The sequence below is a fragment of the Onychostruthus taczanowskii genome, unplaced genomic scaffold (genome assembly GCF_017590055.1).
Source record: "Onychostruthus taczanowskii isolate IOZ18803 unplaced genomic scaffold, ASM1759005v1 scaffold41, whole genome shotgun sequence".
NCBI lineage: Eukaryota > Metazoa > Chordata > Aves > Passeriformes > Passeridae > Onychostruthus > Onychostruthus taczanowskii.
The window spans coordinates 4,179,265-4,205,782 of record NW_024501571.1 but is presented as its reverse complement, the minus strand read 5'-3'; the positions used below and the strand labels follow the sequence as shown (position 1 = coordinate 4,205,782).

Below are 26,518 nucleotides of genomic sequence, written 5' to 3'. Positions count from 1 at the left end.
ATAAGTTAGTTGGATTTAATGGAATTTTGGAATTAATCATGTGCGTGTGTACATGTGCATGATGATACCAAAATAAGGATTAAATGCTGTCAAATCATCAAGAACACTTGTTTTTTTAACCTTTTTCCATGTTTATTTCTTAACAAGGAACAAAAGAAGGAAAGCTTTTCGGCTGAAACAAAGGACAGGGCAGCAAGAGACAACAAACCTGGATGAAAACTTATACTAACATTGTTTACAAGCACAGAAATAGGTGTTCATAGCCACACAAGTGTAATGGAGGTCAAATTATAGTGGAAAAAAGCTGTGTTTCTGCTCTTACTACTTGGTGAATCTACTGTTGCCCCTCTTCTGAATTATATTCACTGTCCTTATGTATTTTTATTTAAATTTTGAATATAACTCCCTATGCTGTCTTTTTTCCTCTGTGCTGGTACTGAATTCACAGGGGATGGCAAAAGTTTTTTGCAGACAACCCAAATCTGCTGTGAGATCCTGGTGAACTTTGCAAATAGGTGGCTCTTGGCCATTGCAATTTATTCCTCATGTCAGGAGGAATGGCAGGAGATTTCTGCCAACAGTAGAAACGGCTTCAGGTCATCCCCTGTTAAAAGGGTCTGGAGACTTAAAAGAGAAGAAAAATAACTTTAAATTTGACAGTGGTACCTGTTTATCGTGGCTGGATGCTCATGAGCAGCAGCCTTAGAAGGCTGTAGGGCAGACCCTACACCTTGAGCCCTGTTGTGCAACTCCTGGTAGTAGGAATCACCTTATGGGATCCACTTTGGCTAGTGAAGGTTGTTTCTGCAGGGATTTTAAAAATCTACTTAGGAGCCAATTGTCTCTGATAGGCATGTTCAGCATGCATGCATCTCTCCCAGTCCAAACTTTGAGTAAAAACTGAGATTAATTCAATTAAGTTTAAACATTTCAGCTTTTTTATGTTATGGTTACACACGTAAGTAGAGCAATAACTGAATACAAATGTTGCATATTTACTGTGGCGTGATCCAAGCAATTACTACTAAAGTATTAAGGAAAATCATTATTTCACTCTTTTAATTTTATTTTGTAATTAGGAGGGAAACGTATTTTGGTGAATACATTTCTATTTTAAAGTTATATATTATGCTTATTTTTGTTTTGAGAGGATGATTTTACCCCTGTTATTACAAGCCTGTTAACAACAATTAAAATAGTTATTAAAATGGCATTTATAGCTTTTGTACTTGTTTTCTTGTTAGTTTTCATCAAATAGTTCACAATCATATGATGTATGCAGTCTGCTAATAGTCAGGAGCACAGACTGTCAAAAATGGTTTCAAACATCAGGATGGAGGATAAAGTCAGCTTTTTATGTACTGGGATTATTAGTTCATCCTTTTCACACAAGTATTGTGCTGGTTGCTCATTATGCCTCTGAGTTCTCTTACGTTTTGTTCTCAAAAATTATTTGAAAAAGTTTAGAAGGAAAACTTAAAAGCAGATAAAAAAAAAATGCTGGCAACTTTTTGGAGCGCCAGCGTTTTTACTGCTTCCCATTGAAATATGTTCCTGACTTTCTGTTCAGATAACAATTTTTGTCCAAGGTGCTGTGGGGAGGGTTGACTGCATCCCTGCAAAGTGCAACACAGTAAATGTCTGTGTATATTCTCTGTATACCATACTATTAAAATCAATCTGTTCAGGTTAGTTTCCATTCCGAGGAGAGCTGAGAAACGCAACCACCAGTTTCTGTCACGTGCCGCGCCGCATCAATTAAAAATAAATTACATTTCATGCAAAGAACCTAACTTAAAAATCTCAGCAAACAACAACAGAACCTTTTCACTAATGATTTCCAGTCATCAGAAGTGGAGAGAGACTCAGACAGCAGACAGCATGGTCCCAGCATGCTTTTTGCCTTTTTTTTTGTTTGCACAGTAGCTGTCAGTTGCAGCCCTGCAGGTAGTAGAACCCAGTGGGAAGAGGGGCGGGACAGAGCGATGCTGCCTGAACTGACAGCAAATTTAAATTACTGAGCTTTCTTTTGCTTTTTTTTCTTTCTTTGAGTGCCCTTTCCTTTTTTTTTCTCTTTTCTTTTTTTTTTTTTTTTTTGGTATTTTTCTACTCTGCGACAAACTGAAAAAGATTCAAGCACACACTAATTTAACAACCCTGCTTCGTCGTCTTCTTTTTTTTCCCCCTTCTGCTTCCAGGATAATTAAAAGAGAAACCTGTAAAGGCAACGTTCCTTCAAGCAAGTTGGTGCTGTAACGTGCTGGTAAGATGAATTTAATTTATTTTTTTTTCCTTTCCTCATCTTTTCTTTTCCTTTTTTGGAGCAGAAAAGCTTTTGTATATCTAACGCAGTCATAAGTGTGGTTCCCCTGCTGTGGAGGGTTAGGAGGTAATGAAAAGGTGCAACGGCTTGATATGTGACCTTCTCCTATTACTTAAAATGGGGAATAACAGCTTTCGTGCCTGTCCTCATGATGCTTTTCTCTCTATGAATTGACTATTTGCTCAACAGAAGAGATGCTGTGATTGTCGCACTATGACAATGAGGACTTGATTGTTTTTTGGTTACTGTTCCATGCTCCTATCAGAGCAGATACTTGAGTTGGGGGGGTTGTGTTTGTGATTTTTTTTTTCCCTCTCAACGTTGCCTAAAGCACTGATATGACAGGGGGGCGGAGATGGGGGTGGAGGAGATGGTCTTGGGTATCATCCTGCCTGTTCAGGTGTTTACTATGTAGGGAAGTGCAACACTGAAACTTTTTTTTTAAATAAATAAATATTTTTTCCACTTTCATCAAGTGGGGTCAGTTTCTCCAGGATTTATTGTTGCCAATGCTGGGTAAAGTTCTTGCTGTCCCTTGCATTTTCCCTCTGGAGAAGGGGGGAAGGGGTGTTCCACTCCATACCTTGTCACACCATTGTAGTAGCTAATTGCAAGGAGCTGACAAACTTTGAGACGAAATAAAAGGCATGGCTTTTGTAAAGAATGAGTTTGATGCTGTGGATCAGCTCCTATGAATACCAGCCTGCCAGATACAATCAGATCTGTGCTATACACGTTGCAATACACTGATTTCCAAGATCTCCTTTGTAGTGTTTTTCAGGTACTAGCACATTATCATTTTATTTTTTTAGCAAATGAGATGTGTTTTGTGTTCAAGCTTGCAAATCTTAAAAGATGGTGTGTTTTTCTCAGGCTTTCTGAATGTAGTTCTGCCAGGTATTGAATGCTACAACATCTACTGAAATCAACAGGAAGGCTGAGCTTGTCCTGTATTTAAGAGAAAATTGCTGAGTACTGGCAGGACTGGATCTTATGATTGCTGAACTATCTCTGTTTTCTCAACTGCAATTAATTCTTGTTGCACTTAAGGCTGGATCCTGTAGATTTTACTGTAGTATTCAGTATTCAGCACTATTCTTACACTTAGTTGCTGTTTTGTGGTCATGCTGATGAAAACTTTTTGAACATAGGACGGGGATTTTAGGAGAAACTGAATAGAGTTAGGAAACCAGCATGATTTAGTCCTCTATCTCCTTGAAAGCTCTTTTCCTTAATTTTATTTAAAGAGGTATCCTGAAACTAATAATCGGCACATTGATACATCAGACTTTCCAGACTCAAAGGTCTGTTTTGCAAAATGCATAATGTGATAGCATGAGAGAAGTAGTGCAAGAAGGGTGGAGAGGAGGAGCAGTGGGATGGAGTGCAAAGTCCTTTCTGTGTCGATGGAGAGGGGGAGAGGATGTGCCAGTGCCATATGGAAAATCACACCCTCTCACAGAAACTTTGTTAGGGCAGAGGGTTAAGGGTGCTGCACTTGCAGAAGTTCAGCACTCCCTATTTCAGTCTCAGTTTCAAGCACTGCAGTACTTTTCTGAAGGTTTACTTTGCTTGTGCAGAAAATGCTGTTGGCTTGTGAAATGAGGGCGTTGGAGATTCCACATCTTGCTTTTGCCCTGAAAACTTGCCTTCCCCCACAACAACATCAAGGTCTGCGAGGCCCAGAAAATTAGGCTTTGTCCCTTGTAATCCTAAACTCCCATCCATTTATAACCAGAGAAGAAAAGGGTTGAATTCAGTGTTCTTGTTATGGAAATGAGTTTTTATTCACTCAGTATCAACTGACAGTTAGAAGCGTATCTGATGTAATATGAATAAACTGTAGGCTGTTGTCAGTAAATTATGCATTTATAGTCTCACATTCTCCTAGAAACAGTGCTTTTGCAATGCTCAAGTGGCCTAATGGGGTGAAACAGCTACCAATACTCTCATCTGAGCTTCCTAATCAGCCAAAGTCATGAGAAGTCCATGGTGGTTAGTTCCCACTGTCCATGGTGGGCATCTCAGCCACGGGTGAGGCTGCAGGGAGGAGAGCCTGAGGTTAGCCAGGGGTCTTCGGTCACACAGGTGATGTCAAAATTACTGTTATGAGGCAATATGAAAACATAGCACAGCTGAGTTTAGATGCTGAATTTTGTGGCAAGAATGGTTTCCTAAATTCTTAAAATACAAAAATGATGATATCTGTACATATACCTAAAAAAACAATCACCTTAACCCAATCTACCAGTCTACATCCTCTTTGAATGTAGCCTTCAAATAGATATATATTTTTAATTAATCTTTTCACTTTAAATTGCTGTTGGCTTCTAGCAATACTGTCCTCTATTCAGTGCCTGGAAATTTCTAGTTGAATGCAACTGCTTTCATTGTAACAAAAAAAGAAAAGCAAGCCAGAAAACTTGCTGTAATTTCCTGTCAGTAACAGAGAAATAAGAAAACACTAGGCTAATAAAAATGATAATCTGAGTTTACAACTGTTAACAAGATTCCTGAATAGAAATGGTGCTATTATGCACAAAGAATTTCTATCATCACTAGAGGAATGTAGTATAAAATTATGAGGTTTACTATTAGGGTCCTGTCAACCAATCAGAAATCAACCCATAATCTTACTTGTGAAATACCATAAGTTTTAGCATCTTCCCTCCCATCCTACTAATAAAATATTAAAGAAATTTTATAATTAGAAACTTTGATAATATAACTGTGAATTTCATTTACAGCAAAAAGCTGGCATAATTCTGTATTTCTTCCACAACTCTAATATTTTCCATATAAAGTCACTGCAAGTCTCTGAGTTGCACACAGCAGGTAAAATTAAGGTAAATCACAGACTTGCCATGGGAAATAATGATGGGATTTCATCAGTTGCTTTCTCCTGGGAGAAGCCAAATTCCCAGATTTTTCTCAGGACTCTGAAGAATAAATAAAGAATGTTGTAGCACCTCCTTCCCTGAAAGAGATTATTCATTAGAGTTGCATTTCTGGTCAGCTCAATTCAAGTGTGACAGAATCTTGGTAAAATTTTTAGATTTTAATCACTGCAGATTCTTTCATTTCATTTTAGGAGTAAAAGACTCTTAGATTTCTCTTCTAACTGCAAATGATTTATGTCATTGTAAGGGGCTTGCTCTGCTTCCATTTGATTTAACATATTAGCCATGGTTTTTTCAGCAAGAACCACCCTTGCAAGAACCCTGTACATAGGCTCAGAGTGACCCCCAGGTCTCTGATCCTCCCCCACTACCTGATTGATAACATATTGGGCTGCCCCCTGCCTAAACACACTTCTCCCACAACTCTGGCAGCCAGTCACATGTCCTCCATCTCCTTGTGATGTGCACATGGCTCACTGCAGAGTCCTTGGGACCCCTAACCCTGTGCAGAGTGTAGAGAACCCTAAAAATAATCTAAAACCTCCTAATGACTGTCATCACCCCCAGGGCAATAGAGATCACAGTATTTATCAGGTCACTAGAAAGGAGTTAAGAATATAAATAAGTATTTTAGCTACTAAGGTAAACAGTAAAATAATAGCAAGAAAAGGAAACAAAGTGAAAAGAGAACTTGAAGCCCAGAGAGTTCATTTCTAGACCATAATTATCATCACCCAAAGCCTTTCTGGGGTTGCTTTGCATGTCCCATGGTCTGACTACTCAGTTCCTGCCCTGGTGTGCTCTGAGTTCTTGAAGCCATGTCTTTCCTACTCACACGTTTTGTCATCTTCCTTGGGGATGACAACAAAATGGGAGCAACCCAAAGCTCTGCACATATATTTTTGGTTTTTTATTTTCCTTCTCATTCTGGAACCTCCAACTGCCTCTGTGTTACCCATAGAGTTGATTGCTCTCTGTCCATGACATTTGGGCACCAGAGATAGGATTCATCTCATCCAAATTTAGATGCCCATAATGTGGATACCTATATGTGAGTGAGCCACCTCTGTCTCTCATTAGAGTCAGAGGAAACAGCCAGGTGCTTTTTTGGCATGTTTTCCTACAATCCCATGGAAAGACACCATATTCAAAATTCAAACCATTTAATTTGCTCTCCTCCTCAAATTTTCTCAACTTTAGACATCTCTTGTAACTACTTCATGAAAACAGAGGATTTAAAACTCCATAAATTACGTATGTTGAAAAACTATTGACTTATCAAGCCTCATATACCTGGCAGTGGGCTTCAAACAAGGCTGATCCTAGTGCAGTTGGGACTGGATTGCATAGGCACATCCATACATCACTGACAAAATGTCACTCACATATACCATGAGTCCTCCAGGGCTGCTGGAGGGAAGCTGTCACAAGTGCATTCCAGGCAATGTGTTTAATATCTAATTAATCTTGTTCCTCATGGTTAATTTTATTAGGTTGAACTGATCTAGTGAAAGGAGGTGCTGTGATTGGTTTATTTGTTCTACTTAGTAGGCCAGTGGCATTTAAAAGTCATGCTGCAATGCTATAAAAAATCTCAAACTCAGGAAACTCCATGAATGTAATGAAGTCTACCTATTTTAGGTGCCAGTATTATAATGAGTTGATATTCTTGATGTAAATTTTCTTATCCAGAGGACTCTTTGTTCATTTGAAAGCTTTCAGACTGATACTTTGTCTTCCTACATTTTTACAGCTAAAGATGTGTTAATAGTGCAAAAATTGTGTTCTGCAGAGCAGCCCCCATTTCCCAAAGGTACCTCACACCTTCAGCCCACCTGGCCATCTGTGGAGGGGTTTTTTGTGTCCTCTTGGCCCTGTGCTGGCCCCATGCAATTGTTTTCATGTCCAAGTCCGTGGTATGTGACATGAAGGGCTGTGGGTGTTGCTGATGGGTCACAGCCCACCTGAGCAGAGGGTTAAAAGGGTCTGAGGGACAGTCTGCTGCATCAGAGCAGCCTTGCTTGCAAGGTCTAGAGGAAATGATGCACAAGGATCACCAAAACCAGCATCATTCAAGGAAAATCTAGTTAATTTAAACATTTAAATGTGTCAGTGTCTCCATCTCTCTGGGTGCCTCCCAGTGAACCCCGGCCAGCCCCGGGTCAGCAAACAGCAGGGGGGCAGCCCCGAAGTGACCGACAGCGGGGGGACACTCTCTGGTGCCCCAAGGGTACTGAGGGCAGCTAGGCTAGTCGCCTTTGCAGCAGAAGAGACGCTGGAGACATTGGTGGAGGGTAAAAGGCCGACTCTGAACAGGGGGCCAATCCAAGGTTTATTCGGAGCTCCCCAGAGAGCCCCACTCCTCAGGGGTGCGCCGTGCTCAGAGTGAGACAAAGGAATCTCAAGGTTACATTTAAAGGGGGGGAGGAAACCGAGGGTAGATACATTTGCTGACCAATAAAGACCCTCCAGGGATACAGCCTTAGGGGATGGACATTTGGGATAGCGTATAACATCATCCTTGGAGGGCTGACCCCTGGCTTCGGGCTAATCACTCGACGGCTTTGACCAAAAGATCTAGATAGAAGGGATGGGATGCTGAGTGACTGACAGAGAGCCAGGGCGGGATTTGGGGGATGATCTCAACACAGGAGAATGGTTACACAGGTAGAGGAAGGGGGTACAAAAAGGGGTACATCATCTGGGGAGAATAAAGGGATACAAAATCAGAACTATTACAAAGTATAAAAGCACACTGCAACATGTCAGCACATATATGTATATCAGAGCATGGTGTTAGTAATATCAAGGTTGTGGGTTCAATCCTTGTATAGGCCATAAACTTGATGATATTTGTGGGTCCCTTCCAACTCAGAATATTCTGTGATTCTGTGATATAAACTCATAGTATGGCTGTTGGACACATAAAACCCCACTGGATAGGTGAGACATTCAGCAATAGGAACATATTCTACCATTAGACAAATGTGGTCTCCCTTTAAGATTCATTCCTCTCTTCACTTGAGTAACCTTCAGCACCTTAAAGATTAACTGTAGGCTTGGTTTAAGTCAGAGAAACTGGATTTTGCCATTCATTTAAGCATAAAATGGTTGATTGCCCACTCAGTTGTTGATCCACTTCTCAACATGGTGATATTCAATCAAGGAAGGTTGGGCTTGATGATCATGGAGGTATTTCCAACCTTAATGATCCTATGATCATCACACATGGTTGAGGTAGCTCTATTCTGAACTTAAACTCTGAAATATTTTGCAGAAATAGTCTTTATTCAGACAATGGGAGTGGCCAGATTTTGAAGCCAGCAGAAAATATGTGCACTTGAACTGCTCACATAATAACAGAGCGCTGAACGCAGGATTGGGTCTCTGACACATTTGCTGTTTCCAATGATTAATATATAAACTCTGTACCAGCTACTAACACAGTGAGCAGTCCAGGAGGCCCGTGGACAGCATTTTGGGTAACAAGAGACAGAATTATCAATTAATAGTGGCTCTTAATCAATCTTGCAGTTGATGTTTTCCATAGGCACTCCATTAACAAGCAGCTCGCGGCTCTACCAACACCTTTCTTTCCTTGCACTCTAAGTCCCTGATTTATGAAGGACATGTGCATACTAAATGAAACTTTTGCACTCAAGAGCAAAGGCTGCCTATCCAGTGTCACAAAGTAAGAGACCACATTCACAGGACATTAAAGGCTGGGTACTCTTGCTGAACAGGTTTACACATTTAAGCCTTGATCCTGCAAGGACTTATACACATGCTTAACCTTACACACTGCGAATGAAATCCTGGGCCTCTCAAAATCGATGACAAAAGTCCACTGACTTCAAAGGGCCACTCTGTGAATAGCCTTTTTGGTTTCAGTGCAGCCACACAGCGTGCAGAAGCGTGTGAGCTGATCTCCCCAGCCCTGCGTGCTTGTGTGAAGTCTTAAGAGATTGAGTGAGCTGCTAAGTGTATCTTTCAGAGTACTTCTGTCTCACAACAAACTATAGGCATTCAAAGATGTTTTCTTGTTTGATCTGTGCTCTTTACGAGTTTTGCCCAAACCGTGTGGTAAAACCTGCTGAAGGAGTCTGTGAGCAATCCATAATGCAATTCCCTCCCTGGCTAGTATTGCATTCTGAGCAGTTTGTTTTCTTTACTTTCGAAGAGATCCAATCCCTGGAGTGAGGTGATTATGCTGGAATCACATCTTTCTTTTTTAAAGAAAAAAAAAAATCTATAGCTCACATGATTTTATAGGAAATCTGGGAAATATCTGCTGAAATGACTTACAGGTCAAAAAAAAAAAAAAAAGTGTATGAATTTTTACAGGATTCCACTGCTGGTTTTCATCTTCTTTCTGCTGGTAATTGAGATACCTTCTTGCAAAATCTAACATCTGTCTCAGGATCTGTTGGAGATCAGAAACTAATTTCTGGGTCTGGGTGTATAAAACTCTTCTCTGGCAGTGGTATCCCTCAGAGTCACTCTGGAGCCCTGAGGAGTCGGGTGAAATGTTCAGGAGAAGGGAAAGTGGTACAGCCCCATTTTTCAGCACAGATCCCTTTCCAAAGCGGGCTAAGTCAATGATCCAATGATGCTGCACAGACCCTCTGCTTCTGAGAGTGGTGAATTATTCTCCTAACACTCACAGTGGCTGAGGTACTGGAGCTGGGGGGGGTCTTGGGCTGTCCTGAGTAGCACCAAGGTGTCTCAGCTCCAATAACAGAGCTCATGCTGGAAAATGCAGATCCTGTGAGTGAAACCGCTGTGCTGGTGTGCAGAAGCACCAACGCACCCTGCATGTGCTCGGGAGGTTTTGGCTACCATCTCCCTAAGCCTGCAAAAACATTTTTGAGGACAACATGTGTACTGTAACAAGGTGCAAGGGTTTGGAAAAGATATTTATAAAGTTTTGCATCCCAGTTATGCTTTAGGATAAGCCTGTGTTAACATTTGTGTAAGCCAAATTACCTCTTCTCACCTAAACTGGTGGCAGTCATTTGAGAAGGAGAGTAGGCTGGGTGAGCTCAGTGAAGCTACTTTTTTCTCTTTCAGCATTTTCCTCTGACACGTTTCATTGCTCTAGAAGAAAAAAAAAAAAAAAAAAAAAAAAAAAAAAAAAAAAAAAAAAAGAATAAAGAAAAAAAAGAAAAAAAATCCCCAGTCTTCACTCTTTTTTTTGGCTTTTACTGTAAAGGTATTTTAATTTTATCTTCATCGTGCTCCTCTACTAACGGGCTTTACACATTCCCAGCAAAGTCCTGTGTGAAATTCTTAACCACAGAGATTACAGAAATTTACTGCTTCACTGGCGTGGTCAAGTTGCCACAAAATTGCATTTGTTAATGTAGCTGTGAAAACACATGGCACCTGCCATCTCTGAGCATAAGGATTTTAAATATGGCTTGGAAGAATTTAAGGATGCCTATAAAATGGGGCTTGGCCGTGTCAGTTTAGCTTTAGGAAGGAGACTGTGCTATAAAATACTCCCCCATAATTGGACACAAGTGACAGCTTTACTTAACTAGTGTTCACAAATGAACGAGCAATGAAAATGTTCTGCCTTTCTCACCCCAGAAGAATGACCACGGCAGATGTTAATACCATTGAGAATGGCTTTATTGTAGTTACAGGTGAGACGAATGGAGGATTTATGAGTCTGGGGATTGAGGGGAGGGGAGGAAGGGTGAAAGTCCAATGTTGTTCCACAGAAATGCAATGCCCATTCCCAAACACATTGCATAGCACACGCAGTGCACTAAAGCAGAGGCTATTCTGTGTGCATGAATTCATGAGCATGCCTGATTTTTTCGTTTATTTTTAAGTACCCAATACCCAGAATCACGAACTGAACATGATTCTGCTGCTTCTTTCCTTATGTTCTACCCTGTACCCATTTAAGCTGATGGCAAATCTCTAACTTAATTGATAATACGATGTAATCAATGGCTCAAAATCTGGGAACTCAGTGACCCGTGGAAGTGTAAACAAGAGACAACGTTGTTTCTCTGATGAAAGTCCTGAGACCAGGCTTGGCCCAGCATCTGCTGGATCCTTTCTGTTCATTTTAATGAGCTTACAAATAGTCCCTAACATAATGTGCATTCAACAGAAATCAGCATTGGTTTTTCAGGCACTGATCCAGTAAAGCCCTTAATTATGTGCTTAAGATTATGGTATGGGAATAGTCCCACAGAAGCCACTGCAACCACAGAAATGTTTTAATCTCAGCAAGTAAGAAAATGTTTTGTTGCTGGAGTATCATCACATTTTTTTCCAGTCAGTGGCCTCTGCCCAGAAAACTAACAAATACAGTTTCTAGAAATCCAACAACATGAGATGCCATAAGTACAGTGGTATTCAGATTTTTTTTTAGCTCTTTTATATTCCTTTATGCCCAGATATAACAAAGCACTTAACTGCAGTTGTGACATGAATAGGAGTACTTGCATGTTGAAACTCAAAGCTCCCTCCCCTTTCAGATTCAGGGTACTCTCACACGTGGTGCTGCTGTCTGTTGTCAGTCCCAATTCTAGATAGGATGGTATTTTTGAGTTTATAAAAGGTAAAGCTGCAGTATAAGTAGGAAAATATTCTCCCCTGTATTTAAAGTAAGTTCTGGTGGTTTATCCCAAACTCTTTAACCAGGTGCTTTTTTAGAAGAGCTGCTTAAATGTGGTTTGAGCTTTTGTGCCATGTGGAGCACATATTAACTGCTCCACTTCAGCTCATCCCACCTCACTAGAGGGGACTGCATTTCTGCATCCTCTTGTTTTCATGAAACCTCTTGATATTCACCAGGATTTTTTCAGGTAACGGTGCTTACAGCAAACACAGCCTGTGGTGTTTCCAAAAGTTTCCTGCTGTCAGAAGCATGAGGGCCAAATTGAAAATATTGGTTTGGGAGAATGTAATCTTTTCAGCACAGGCTCTGGTCAGCTTGGCTGTGTGCAGTGCCAGTGCCCAATAGTAATGATGTCCAGGCACAGGGCCAAATGCTAAAACTGCCCCCAGAGTGAATATACTCACACTCTGTGAGAGAAGCAGTAAAGTATTCTTGTTTTCTGGCCAGCAACACCACTTCCCAGGAGGATAACTTTTGCCAGGAGTATGAATAAGCTGCACTGAGGCTATGCCTTATGGCAACTGCTGCATCAGAGACTGCTAAGTAACTCATAAATAAGCAGTCCCTGCTGCACCCCAATTCCAGTACCCAGCTTCAGAAGGTACTTATGTAGGTCCAAGTACAAAGACTTGCACAGTGGCCTCAGAGGGCTCTGAGAAGTGCCAAAGCAGAGGTGGCTACTTTCCATCTCCTGCTCCTTTGACTGGCCATAATTTTTCTGGCAAGCACAAATATGCAGAGCCTAGAAGGATTTGGCTTCTATTCTTCAGCTCACATTCATCATGTGGGTTGCTCAAGTGAAGTTATGAATCCAGGAGCTCCTGTTATGGTAGGATAAAGACTGCACCACAGCTGAAATCTTTATTAGCAAATTAATTATGAATAAACATTGGAAAAATAGGCACACTTTAATAAACCCAACAACTATCTTTTTTTTTGGGCACACAAACATATTTATACCCACAACAGAACTACATTAAAATGTAGGGGTTTTTACATTAGTGCTCATTTTCAGTTTTCTTGAGAACAACTTCAGTTCCCCTCACATAAACAGACCAAAACTAAATCAGAGTGATCCCTTGAAGTCTGGTGAGCATCTGCCCCAGAATGGCAAATAATAGCCTCTAGAGCCTCACTAATCATTGAGGATGATAGAAGTTACTGATTCAACATGTACAACTTTTTAACACCACACAGACAAAATCATTTCAGGCAGGAATTCCTACACCAGGGATAACCATATTCCCTAAGGAGGTAGTAGAGGTTAACTTCATTCTTGCAGCAAAGCACCCTGTTTTGGTTTAAAAGGTTTAAAACCTGCTTCCAAGGATGCAGCAGTTCAAAGTTTTGTGCAGACAGGTAGTAACAGATATAATGAAGAATATGAGCATTTAGACATCTCTAATGTTCTATATTCTGCCTCTGTATGAGACATTCCCCAGTTCTAACTGCTGACATACAATCATCCAGCTGCTGCTTCTGTGTAGCAGAATCAAGAACTCTGACTTCAAATAAGCCAAAAAAGTGATGCTCTGGAAGGCAATACTAATACTCCTTTTCTTCAGCTACATTTTTCCTGCCTTTCAGGACTTTTCCTAATTTACTGCACAGATACCTTATTTTGGAAAAAGATAGAAATATCATCAGCTGGTGTGTTTATCTAAGAAAAATCTGTATAATTTAGACTAGGATAATCAACCCCTTCTGTGTACAAAGACAATCTGAGCACCATTAATCAGAAAAACATTGTCATAGTTTAAATTTCTTTATGTTCTTATCTCCCATCAGTATAAGAATATGCTTTTGTCATATAGCTACTTATCTTTGGTTGAATACAAGAGTGAGCACATAGAAGCAGGGTTTTTTTCTGATATTTCCAGTCAGCTTCATACCTCAAATTATTAAAAACCTCTGGGAAGTCTTTCTCATGAAGTGTGATTCACAAATTGTATGAGTTAGTCTTCAAAGATTTTATTAAAATAAAAATGGAAGTCTATGACCCTTACTAGTGGTTTGTCTTATATAAATGTATTTCTCTGCTTGACTTTCACAAAATACATTAGGACAGAATAAATGACATTGGAGCAGGACAGGAAACACTTCAAAAGGAATTAATTTTCACATGCTGCAAAACTAGTTTGGGGACCATCTTGAAAGATCCTCCATGCCTCCACTTCTCTTTATGCAGCTTTATTCATTGTCTTAAAATTAATTTGCCAGAGCAAGAAAACTTGTATTTAGGAAGGTGATAAAATTTATTTTGAAAGTCCTGGTGGTGTTAGTGGTTCGTATTGCTGCTGGTGAATATGTTGTGGACAAATCTTTAGGGTTCTGTCAGTCCTAGGAAGAACACAGCCAAGGACCATCCTGTAGCCCCACATGCTGTTGAGCTTGTGCAGCTCAAGTCCACCCACACACTCCCCCAGCCACAGGCAGAACTGCCAGCATTCACCCTGTCTGCTGTCCCCCAGCCCAAAACTTGGGATGTTTTAGAGAGTGACATTTGGTACAACCCAAAGCTCTGCAGGGGAGCAGGCTATTGACTAAAAGTCTGTGAAGGGTCAGGAAATGGTCCTTAGGCCACATTCCTGGTCTGGATCTTTATATCAGTGTAGACATAACTAGCAGAAACACAGATCAAAGGGAAGTTCTCCCCAGAATACTCACAGACCCTGATTTGAACTTCAGGTGCAGTTTCAGAATTTACCCACCCTGTTAGAAGGGACCTGAAGAGAAGAGGTGGGAATAATTGCTGACAGGTGTCTGTACAGATTAAGAGGATGCTTTCAGGTATAAAAGTGTATCCTAACCTGTGCAATAAAAACTCAGTGTGCTGATATATCTACAGAGCATCCTTCAGCCAGGAAGTTTGGGAAGATGGGAAAGTATTGTAAGCTTGGCTTGCTCTTACAGCCTGCTCTAGGCATCCAATAAGTTCCACTGATGGACACAGGACTTGGACAAACACCTGATCCAACCTGGTGCAGAATCCTCCTGCTACCTGAAAGAGTGTAGGCTGAGACAAGTATTGTGCCCTCCTTAGAGGAAAGAAGGCTGACTGTTGGTACAGAGCCATTGAGAAGGGATAAGGGCTGCTGGAGTGGAGCTGGCTTTCAGAGCAAGCACATCCATCCAAATAAACACTCCAGGTACTCATCAATATGCCCTTGTTCAGGAGCAAATTGGATTCTGAACAAGCATCCAAAGATATAAAAGTGTAAATACACCGATGCTGTCCTTTTGGAAAAGCTGTATATATTTACCAGAGCAAGAGCAGGTGAGGGACTGGGGATTCTGTTATTCTACTCACTTTAAATGTTAGTTTTGATAATTTTTTTCTAAATTAGTCTTTATATTTCACTGCTTCCTGTATTTCCCAAAATTATTGTTAACAAATAAACAGATCTTTCTTAGTTCTCTCTGAAGCAATAATGGCAAAGGCTTTGTTGCATGTGCAAGAACTCCAAATTAGGTGAAATTTGCTTCTGGCAATGGAGTAGTGGCACCATGCAGACATATCTAGTAATGATACTTCTTTTTGTGTGTGTCGTGCAAGCAGCTATGGCAGGATATGTTCCAAACCTCATTTTATTAAATGAACAATACAGACCACCAGTAATTGTTATGTCAGGGGAAAATAAAAGCATAAAATGTGCATATGATCGGATAACGTAAAAATGCACATAGAGGAGCACATCAATGTGCTTTCGTTCTGCTGGGTTTTGGCAGACTTTTCAAACTGCCCAGTTTAGAATTAGCAGGGTCAGAGCAGATATCCCAAAATTTAGTATAATTTGGATTTGTCAATACCAGACTGCTCCGGGGAGGGGTACGTTCTCCTTTCACAGGATAGATAAGTCTTCTCAGAATATTTCCCCAGACAGATTCTCTTCTGCACATCTCCTTGCCAAATGGAACCTTTTGATCTCAACATCCTCAGTGCCAAATTCTTTAATGGTGTAAATGAGTGAAACTCCACCTAAGGCAGTGGAGCAGATCCCATTTGCACCTGCAAAGAACTTGGCTTTGATTCTGTAGCCAAGGAGAGATTAAAACCATTGGTTCTAGTAGATTTGTTAGCCTGTAAAAATGCTCCTCATCTCCGGTTGCAGATAGCTCTGCAATCCAGTCCAAATATGAGAAGGAAAAGCAGCATAAAGTGCTTTTGAGGGCATGAATCCTGGAAAGGGAGAGTGATACACTGGAGGCTTTAACAGGATTTTGTGATCTCTGCCTTATGACAAAGGATACACTACCATCATTTTGATTCTGGTCTCCTCACTTGCTCCCTGTGCAGCTTTTTTTCCAGATCTTCTAACGTGAGCCACTTATTCCAGATTGCTCTTTGAAGAAGGCATCCATTGATACATCAGAGATTAAATGAGTCACTCATGATGGATTGTGATTTGTGGCTTTATATACCACAGAAAATTATGCATTTTACACTACCTTGTAAAATAACCATTTATCTAAGTAAACATATTGACTTCTTTTGGGTTCATATGAAAACTATCCTGGGCTGTGAATCTTAATTTAGCAAGCTCTTGACAGGCAGGAGAAAAGACAGCTAACAATGATGGAGAAGAATCAGTTACTTAAATGTCAATAAAGGGAGGTTAAAAAATGAGCTCAAGGTAACAGATCAATTTGTTCTCCAGTGTCCAGCCAGAGGTACAGACTTGGCAACTTCTACCACAAAAAGAGAAAGAGAGAAAGAGAAAGAGAAAGAGAAAGAGAAAGAGAAAGAGAAAGAGAAAGAGAAAGAGAAAGGAAAACAAAGAAAAGTGAAAAGAAAAGAAAAGAAACGAAAAGAAAAGAAAAGAAAAGAAAAAGCTTTAGAATTTTTGGCAGTTGGTGCAGTTGCATCAGTTGTACGCTGCTATGATCTCAATTCCAACATGAAAACAGCACATGCTGGACAAAAAAAATGAGGCCAAATGGTTAGAATGAAAGGAAATGGTTGAAAATAATTTTCCAGAAATTCTACCTCTTATCCTTCCACATGTATTATAGGTACCAAAGCAAGGTATTTCTTTTCCAAGCACCATAGTCTGCACATCTGTAATAAGGAAATTATTCTTCTGATACAAAATCTCCTCAGGGCCTTTCCAGGTGGGTCACAGTAACATTTAAACATCTGACACTGGTAAAATTGGATCAGCATGAATGTGCACCAGTTCTTCTTCTGAGTTGAAAGCATCAGAAGGCATAAGAACTGTGAAAGAATGCAGTTTAAGGATGGAGGTTAAATGGCCTCATCCCAGGTTCTTTGGGAAGCTCCCTATTTTTCTGTCTAGTGAAACAGGAATACAGGTCAGCACTCGCTCAGCTTTCAAAAAAAACAACAGGTTAAATTTTCAAACAACAGGTTAAGTTTTGTGGTATCTGACCATTTCTGCTTGTTAGGTCAGATTGCATTTAATTGGTGCACCTGCCTGATTTTTGGCCTCTCCACATCCTTCTCCTGATAAGTATTTACACCCCACTCACTCACAAAAGGGTCCAAGGTGCTCAGTGCATCATTGACTTCAGCCAGCTTTGGATCAGACCTGTAATCACTGCAAGCTTCTGACTTGCTGGCTCCAAGTATTTCAGATTAATCATCTCAGAGACAAAGCAGAATATCAGAGCCAAGTATTGCCTTGTATATTTCTGCTTTCCCAGAGGTTTACACTCCAAAAAATCCATTGTCCTATATGTAATATAAAATAATTCACCGTGGAGCAAAACACTGTATCATGATCCAGATCTGGGCAGTGATTGAAATAATAACAGACTGTTTAATTGCTAAATTACAGTAGTGATATTATGAAATAACATATTATATCTGCATTTATAATAAATTAATCCATCATGATTAAAGGTCTCTCAATGAATACCAAATGAATTAATACATGATTGGCCTTTATAAGTATAAGCCTTTAAAATTATGCAGTTTTCTGCAAGCTGCTAGCAGCCCACAGAATAAAGTGGCAATGAGAAAATCTGTCACAGGAAAACTTTTCTACATTTCATGCAGAACACCTTTTCTTTCACAACATTTCTGCACGGTACTCGTTACCAATTATGACAGATAGCTTTCTAACAGGAGAAGATATGCCCATAATCACACAGTGTTTGGGAGAGGGGGGAAAATTACCACAATATGACTAATTTTATGAAAGACATCTGTCATTTTCTACTGTTGTAATACAGGCTGTTTAGGAAGTAAATTTAATTAACCAGATTTCTCATTTTAAAAAAGGGGGGGGAAAGGCTTTTACAGCATGCCAGGAGCATATCCCTTGAATATAGTTTGTTTAATGCACCCAATTAGACTGAATCATCAAATTTTCTGAACCTTAAATATCTCAAATTAATTTTTTCCACATTGTCTTTCTATGTACAATTTTGCAGCCATTTGTACTGTGTAGTGGATGTTGTTTATTGTTGATGTTCCTTTTTTAGAATTCCTGCTTAAAGCCAGGGCTTCTTGGTGCTTGGGCTTGCACATGAAGAAAGAAATCTCTTCCTAAACAGGTCCCATTGAAAAAAAGTGACATTCAAAGAGTGAGAAGTGAGAAAGGCAGGGAGAGCAGGTGTATCTGTCCCAGGTCATAAATTATTCAGTGAAACATCTGAGTCTTGGTCTGGTGTCATCTCAAATACTAGACCACATTCTAAAAGGATATAATTGTAAGTCAATGGCAAGCTCCTGCTTAGGGGTGTGAAATTTCCTCTGTTACTCAAATAATTGCAGACCTGAAAGGTTAGTCCTTTTTTTTTTCCAAGAGTTCATTTTTGCAAAGTATTGATTGCACATCCTTTAGACAACTTATACCATAAAGAAAGAAATTCTATAAAGGTGGCTTATTTGGGTTTTTTTGTAATATGTGAAAAGGTTATGTTATAACACTGTTCCCATGAAAAGCTGCCAACATTTATGCAGAGTTTTCCAATGGCCAGAAAAAAAGCCAAGCAAACGTGAAAATTTATTTTATTGATGTTAGTAGGAATCTGGGGAAGTTTCATTGACAGCATTTTAAGCTATCTAAGGTCAAAACCTGACTAGAAATCTCAAATCAAGCTCAGTAAAAACAAATATTCAAATAATACTAAATGAGCTGATTGCAATTTAATATGTGTTTTCCATTTGCTTAAACTATTCTTAAGAATAGTCAGGTTAGTAGAGGATCACCTTCTAAACAAAACTCTTGGTGAATTTCTGGTGTTAGTGCACCTTCTGAATTCTGTTCTTAAATATAGCTCCATTCAAAATTTAATATCTTCTCCTTTTGTACACAAGGGAAGACTTCATCCCTATTCAGAAAAAAAAAAAAAAAAAAAAAGAAATCAATGAAAAAGCTACCCACTGCCTGGGAGTGTGTTGAACTGTACAGAATTTCACTGAAGAATGAAAGCTTCTTCTTTTTATCTTTTCTTTTTTTTCTTTTTTTTTTTTTTTTTTAATTTTATATCATTTAGGAACATTTACATAGGTTATGTGTAGGGAGCACAGCATTAATTCTGGCAAGTTTTTGTTACCCTAACAGATTTAGGAAGTTAATTGTACATAATATATGTCTGGTATTTAGAGAGCATCATTCACTTAGTAACATGAATAGAGTTACTAAATGTGGTGCATAAGTCAGTCCAGCAGACAATAGATTGCTTACTGGGGTGGAATAATCATGCAGAGAAGTGGATAGGGAAAACTGAAGGACTTTGGTTATCCTCATGTACATGCACACATTGTAAATCTGCCAGAATATCTGCAAGCTTAAACCCTGCACTCAGTCCTTTAGACCTGGGGTTTCCTCCAACTTGAAGGATGAGTTGATAACTCCAGTAAATGCCCCCTCTCTCCTGCACAGAGCCTTTGGAAGAGTTCAGGTGGAGAAGGGTCATAAATTGGTAGAAAAGTACCAGGCTGAGAGGTGAAATGTGAACTTAAACATCTCCTCCTTTTCTTTTCTTTTCTTTTCTTTTCTTTTCTTTTCTTTTCTTTTCTTTTCTTTTCTTTTCTTTTCTTTTCTTTTCTTTTCTGTTTTGGGTTTTTTTTTGTTTTTCTTTTTGTGGGGGAGGTTTGTTTGTTTGTTTGTTTGTTTGTTTGTCACAGACTTTCTCTACCCCATTTATCAAGGCTGTATTCAGGCAACATGAAGTGCCCACACCTGCTCAGGGGAGAAAGTTGGTTTTAGTGAAGCCCCATGGTTATATTTTCACCTGGTTATAGCAACAAGGTGAAAATATAAATCCAAGATTTGTTTATAACCCAGGTCACTTGAATATGGCTTTTAGATGGTTTTTTTGCTTTAATTGCCTTTCTAAATGTCTAGGACAGATTAGGGAAACACAGCTTAGTATTAGAGGACATATGGTTATCTATATTCATATCTGTGCTATACAGACAGAAGAAATATATGGCTCAGCATGTGAAGCATACAGACATGAAACAAACCCACCCCTGAGGGGTCAGCAGCAGGAAAGGTGTTAGAAGCTCAAGGGAATTTTATCTGAGCACAGGCAACATGATCAAGCTCTGAGACAGAACAGCTTTTAAGTGAGCACAGGCAATCCTGCAATTAATGGAGACATATCTACTCAGTATTACAGTACAGCCAACCTGCATCCTTGGCTTATTAATTTCTCCCAGTAGTACAAGTAGGTTGACGTCTTCTAAATTAAAAACAGTTCCGCCTTAGGAAGAATTGCCAAAGAATTTGTACATTAGAAGTCTCAGGAGATGAAACTCTTGCATGCCGCCTTCGCTGGGGAAGAGTACAAGCTTATCCTTCAGGAAGTGTCATCTGCCAGTTATGACAGCTACACATTTGTATTCATTTATGAATTCACCATTTACAACTGTGGCTATTTAACACAACAATTCCCTGGAAAATCTTTGGACTCTGTGTTTGCATAATAAGAAAAAACTTTCAAGAACAGCTCATCTCCTTCCGCCTTTTCTACTATTCCTGTTTTGTACCCAATGAATTTTACACAAGAATAATTTAGGACAGCATTTGGCAGGGTTGTTCTGGTCTCTGTGCACGTAGGAGGCTTGTGAATCTCTTGCAATCTTGCTACAGGGGACAACATTTCTAACAGGGTGTATTCAGGAGAGTTGATTTTGTTATTCTGTGAAGTGAAAGTGTAGTCTGTCACCTGGGCAGATACAACTGTTAACTGGAACAGGGCTCCAGGTACTGAAGCTCTGTTTCTGATTCAACTAGAGATGTTCTGAGTGACCCTAAATAAATCACTTCATCTAGCTGGTTCTTTATCTTTGTATAACATCAAAATGTGGCTATGATTTCTTCTTCTCCCAGGCACGCTTTGGGGATGCAGTGGTGAGGTGTATAGAGAGATGTGTCTGCTCTCTGTATTTGGGCTATAATTGCAGTGTTGAAGTTCAAGCACATGAGAGTCCACCTGGGCTGTCAATTCTTCCTCTTATGGGAGCTTTCCCCTTGACAGCTGAGGTGGTGGTGGCCATCTGTGACATTACCTCATGGACTCCTTTAGAGCAAGAGATTGAGAATGAAAAAACAGTGAATCTGTCCCTCCAAAGACAAAAAAGAGAAAATGAAGTACAAAACTTACCAGTGAGAGAGAAGCAAAAATCAAACTTATTAATTTTGTACAATTTCAGTTGATTTCCACACTGTATTTAAATATCTGTACTCTCAGGAGTTGATCCTGATAGTTCCATGAGTCTATCATTTTTTCCTTTCTTGGTCTCTGTTCATTAGTAGTGGTGAGGTGTTGCCAAAGGAGAAGAAGATATCAGTTGGGAGAGGTGTAGGTATTATTTAAGTATTGACTTTTGGGAAATACAGGGGAGCAAATGAAAGAGATCTGTTGGTGGACTCATGTCTCAGAGAAGGTGAAGCAACAAGCTGCTTAGAACGTATGTAATAATGGGAGATTTATGAGGAGGGGAGCAGGTTATAAGAATAGACCACATTAATCTTCTGCTTCAAACTCCTCTCATTAATCTCCCAATAACAAACTGAAATGGTAAAAAAAGTAGACTATTCCTTTAGGCTGGTTTTGCCATGATTTTACGAAGTCCTTAAAGAGATTCCCAGCAAAGAGATTCTCCTCTTCTCTTTCTCTCATCTTCCAATAGTATCCTACAGCAGATGCAGAAAATTCCTTTCCAAGATGTAGGTTTGCAAAAACATGTCTCATCACCATGATTACTTTTCATTTCTAGCTGTAAGTCCATTTCTCATGACTCCCACCTTCCTTTCTTCTTTCCCTTCTCCATTGCTAATGAGATAGAAGAGTATCTTGTGACTGCTGTCTGCTGATTAGCCTGAGCCTGAGCTCTGTGAGTAGATAAATTTGCATTCAGGACATTCAAATACAGCCAGATACCTGAATAAGCATGAACAGCAAAAATGAAAACAAAACTACAAGCAAGCAACAACAAAAACCTGACAAGATAAGATTTTCCTTTAAAAACCATATGAAGCAAAAAGCTGAATCTCATCTGAACCCACTGGAAACTCTGTCTGCTACATGTAAGGGTTGCAGAAGTGATGCATGGCTGCTGAAACCATCCAGATGACTTGGCAGTATCTCAGTAAAATAGGTTGGGCTAAATACTCGCCATTGAATTCCATTGTGCGTCTGAATTTCTTGGCTTTGGTGCAGTGCAAATGTTCTTTTTTATTTTTTGGTTATCTTTAAAAATATCTTGCAGAGAGTGGAGGCTCTGACCAGATAGGGATCACAGACTCCACGGACTCATTTTTCTTCACAGAGTAGTAGAAGTAGCACTGTCACAACAGCAAAATTGTATTACATCCAGGGGGTAAATATATTGATTGCTTACTTAGCAGAAGTGGCGAACAATGCACGTTACTCCAATTCACTGCAGCTTGCACAGACTTCCAATCTGCTTTTGCTTGTAAGACTTGATGCATAAAGCCATGGGCTTTGTGTCTGCTTTTCTGCTTCTTCTCTCCTCCCTGGATCCCACCACTAGAGATCAGCTGGGATCCATCTGCTAACAGCCTCCAATACCTCAGAGGGACCAAAGCTTCTGTCACACAAAGTACTTCTGCTGCCCCAGAAATTTTAACCCATTTAGTGCCTGGTAGTCTCTTTATTCAGATAACTGCCTGGGGAAGGAATATAGACTTAGCTGAGATCATCTTTGGGACGTCAGTATTGGACATTTTCCAGTTCGTTTTGTAACCATCAATCTTGTTAGTCCTCTGCCTGAGACCAGAGGTTTGTACCCATGGTAGAAACACAGAATCATAGAATATCCTGAGTTGGAAGGGACCCATGAGGATCATCAGTCCAACTCCTAGCCCTGCACAGGATAAGCCCAAGAATCACAACACATGCCTGAGAGCATTGTCAAAATACTCCTTGCACTCTGGGAAGCTCTGTGCTATGACCATTAGAAACTTTTTGGTTTCCTAAGGTTAAATTAATAGGGCAGGACTTTAAGTCTTCAAATCAACTCAGTTTAGCCATGATCACGTCTTGTCTAGATACATGGTTCCTCAGCTGGTGTGGAGAAAGCATTGAAGTTCTCAACCTAGAAGCAGCATCAATGGAGGCTTCTCTATCTGGTGCTTGAGCAAGTAGCTTCCAGATTTGAATTCAAGAGAAAACTCTAATTTAAACAGCCTTTACACCAGGGAATTGCCCAACTCCTTTGGTGAACCCTTCTGCTAATATTTATTTTGGGGGAAATGTAGAACTTTGGGGGTTCTGGACATTGGTTACATACCTTCCCAGCACACACGCATTTTTAAATGCAGTTGAGTGGATCAGCAAGTGAATGTCTGGCTAAGCAACAACAAGCACTTGTTTTTTAATTTGTTTTGTTCTGCCTTTGGGAGTTTTTTTCAGTCTACATTGTTTCCCTCATAAACATAAATGCCTATGATGTAGGATTGTTAATATGTGTCTTTCTTGGGTTTATCATATGTGGATAAAATCCTAGAACAGTTTGGTTTGGAAGGGACTTCAAATGTCATCTTGTTCCAACCCACCTGCCATGGGCAGGGACAACTTCCACTAGACAAGACTGCTTGGGGATAGAGAAATCCTACTTCACTGCAAGGTGTGATTCAGGATTTCTGGTAATCCATTGAGTAGGAGACGTTGGGCAGCACGTGCACAGCATCCATCCAGCTCTACCCATTCTTCTGTGACTGACCAGTTCACATCCATGCTACACCAAAGCATGTGCAGAGCTCAGCCTGTTCACTTCAAAGTCATTTCAAACGCTTTATTTGCCTAATGTGTAGGTTGCTCCTGGATGCACCCAGCTTGTGCATCCATGGCTGCTGCTGAAGTCACAGTAACACACTGTGCTTGTGCCTGCACAGGCTGTACCCTTTCAGACCAAATGCTGTGTGAACTTGCCATCAGCCCACAATATTGCTGGAAGATTCTCAGCAGTGTGGGTTTGCATTGCCAAAGAAGAATTTTTTTATTGATTTCAACAGAAATGATAACTGTAAATATCTCTTTTGGGTAAAAAGCAGATCATCCCAACATAAAAATGTGGCTGGTTGCTATGGTAGTCTACTAGGTTGTGGGAAATATGCGGGATTCATTGCAGGAAATGAATTCATGTCTCCTCAGGCAAGAAAAGCTTGGACTGGTCATAGCTTCATCCTAGGGTCAATGATTTTAATCCCCCACATATTCTGAAATGGGCGAGCTCTTTGCTATCCAGATACTTGACTGATTGCAGACATTTGTGTCAACTCAAATATGAAAAGTTAACTGCTGAGCCAAATCCTGCAAGAAAAAGTTTGTATTTTTGTCTTGTAGACAGAGATAACCTTTATTTTGGTCTTCTCAGAATACAAGGTTTATATTATTACAGTGCTTGTCCTCCAGGCCACCAATAACTCCTGAATCCATGAGAGACTTCGTCCCAGTTTGACAGCTACTCTATATTTTACACCAGCAATTGGTTTTGCACACACAAAAGGCAGGACTAATCACAGTGTCTCTTGCCTGCCAAGATTTCATGGAGAGGACCAGCCCATACATTAGCTGGAACAAGCCCAGGGCACAACACGGATGGAAAATCTGCAGGAAGTTTGACTTCATAAATTCTGCAGGTCTTGTGAGGCGGGAGGGAGATGTGGAGGGGCAAGGAAGGATTAAATATTCTGCTTTCGGAGAACCCCTCGAAATGGCATGTAAAGCAAATCCTCTGCTCTGCAGAGCTTGCTGGGAAATGACTGTCCCAACATTTATCGCGGCTTATCTGTGGCGCAGTGTCCTTTCAGCGCGCGCACTCCGCTGCCCAATCAGCCCACCAAGCTGTGCCTTATCTCAGCCCTAATCCCTCTCCTCCTCGCTCTGGAAGAGCAGATAAATGGGAGGCAGGTGTGTTGCATCCAGCATGTTAACTGAGCGAGTGCTCCCCAAATCTGCTTCTTCAGCTCTGCCTTTTATCTTGTCTTTAACACCAAGCAGCCGCTGCTGATAACAAGCAGATTAAAAACACTATCAGATTAACATTTTTATTTAATAAATGGTCAAGAACCTCACATTAAAAGAGTATCTTTCCTAGCATTAAGCATCCTTCACTCACCCAGGAAGCCTTTATCAGCTTGAACCTGCTCTGCTCGTTGCATAATAAATCTCCGAACCCTGATTTCATCGTGAGGAAATTCTTCATGAGGACAGCAGGGAACTAAATGGATGACTGTGTTTGAAAGGGAAATCAAGCAAAAAGACTAAAGTGCTGGTCTTCTTTAGTTTAAAACTAACTTTGTACTAAATCTTTTATCTGGGGGATTGCTTAGTTTGACTGTCCCATAGGCACAGATTTTTGCTTTCTCCAGAGCAGTTCAAATTTAGCTCAGGTCAGATTTACGTCAGATAAAATATTTTTCTTAATGAAAAGTTTCTTAATTTGTTCTCAAAAACATATCTCTGATCCAGTCTTCCTTTACAAAATGTTAATATTACTATCAGCTCTTTTGCTGCATGTGTTTATCTTACAAAATTATCTTTGACAGTTTCTGGTGTCTTGTGTTTACTAACAAAGTATTTCTCAGGGCAAACACTGGACTTCAAAAAAGTGGAAAATCTGAAAAAACTACTGTGATAAACATGGCTACGGTAAATGTTCCACAGAAAATCCTGTGGAAAATGAGAAAAGGTCATTCCAAACCCTGTCAAATGGAAACACACTTGCAATTTCACTTGGCCAGCAGCAGTCTCACCAAGAAAATGTATTAAGAACATGAATCTATTTTTTTCAGGGTATACCCTGAAATATGGTCATAGCACTTGCCACTAACTCACATTATTCTGGTTGTAAGAGAAGCAAGACTGGGAAGGAAAGAGGCATGAGAGAAAAGGACTCCTTTTATCTTAGCACACTCCCAAATAATGAGGGCAAAGAAGGATGTTCAAGGAGTGACATTTACACCACTAGAGCTGCACCTCTGATAGACAAATAAACTTCTGAAGATCTGGGATCCCTAGACAAACATTAAAGCCCCACAATGAATAAAAAGAATATATTTTTAAAGACTTTTTCAGTCTCTAATACCCTGAAAAAATGCAAATTTTTCTTACAGGGAAACACTGTGGGTTTTCTCATAAAGTGCATCCATGTTAAAATATGAGATTTTCAGCAACAACTGTCCCAAAAAGAGTTCTGTATTCATTCAG

The 26,518-nt window shown here is 40.0% G+C and overlaps 1 long non-coding RNA gene across 1 annotated transcript in view; it reads left to right on the top strand.

The window, feature by feature from the left end:
• The first annotated feature begins 1,959 nt into the window (after window positions 1-1,959).
• LOC121340583 overlaps window positions 1,960-26,518 on the top strand; it is a 154,795-nt gene continuing 130,236 nt past the window's right edge. Inside the window, exon 1 of the long non-coding RNA XR_005953330.1 lies at window positions 1,960-2,263. This is a non-coding gene — a long non-coding RNA (uncharacterized LOC121340583). The remainder of the gene's footprint in view (window positions 2,264-26,518) is intronic.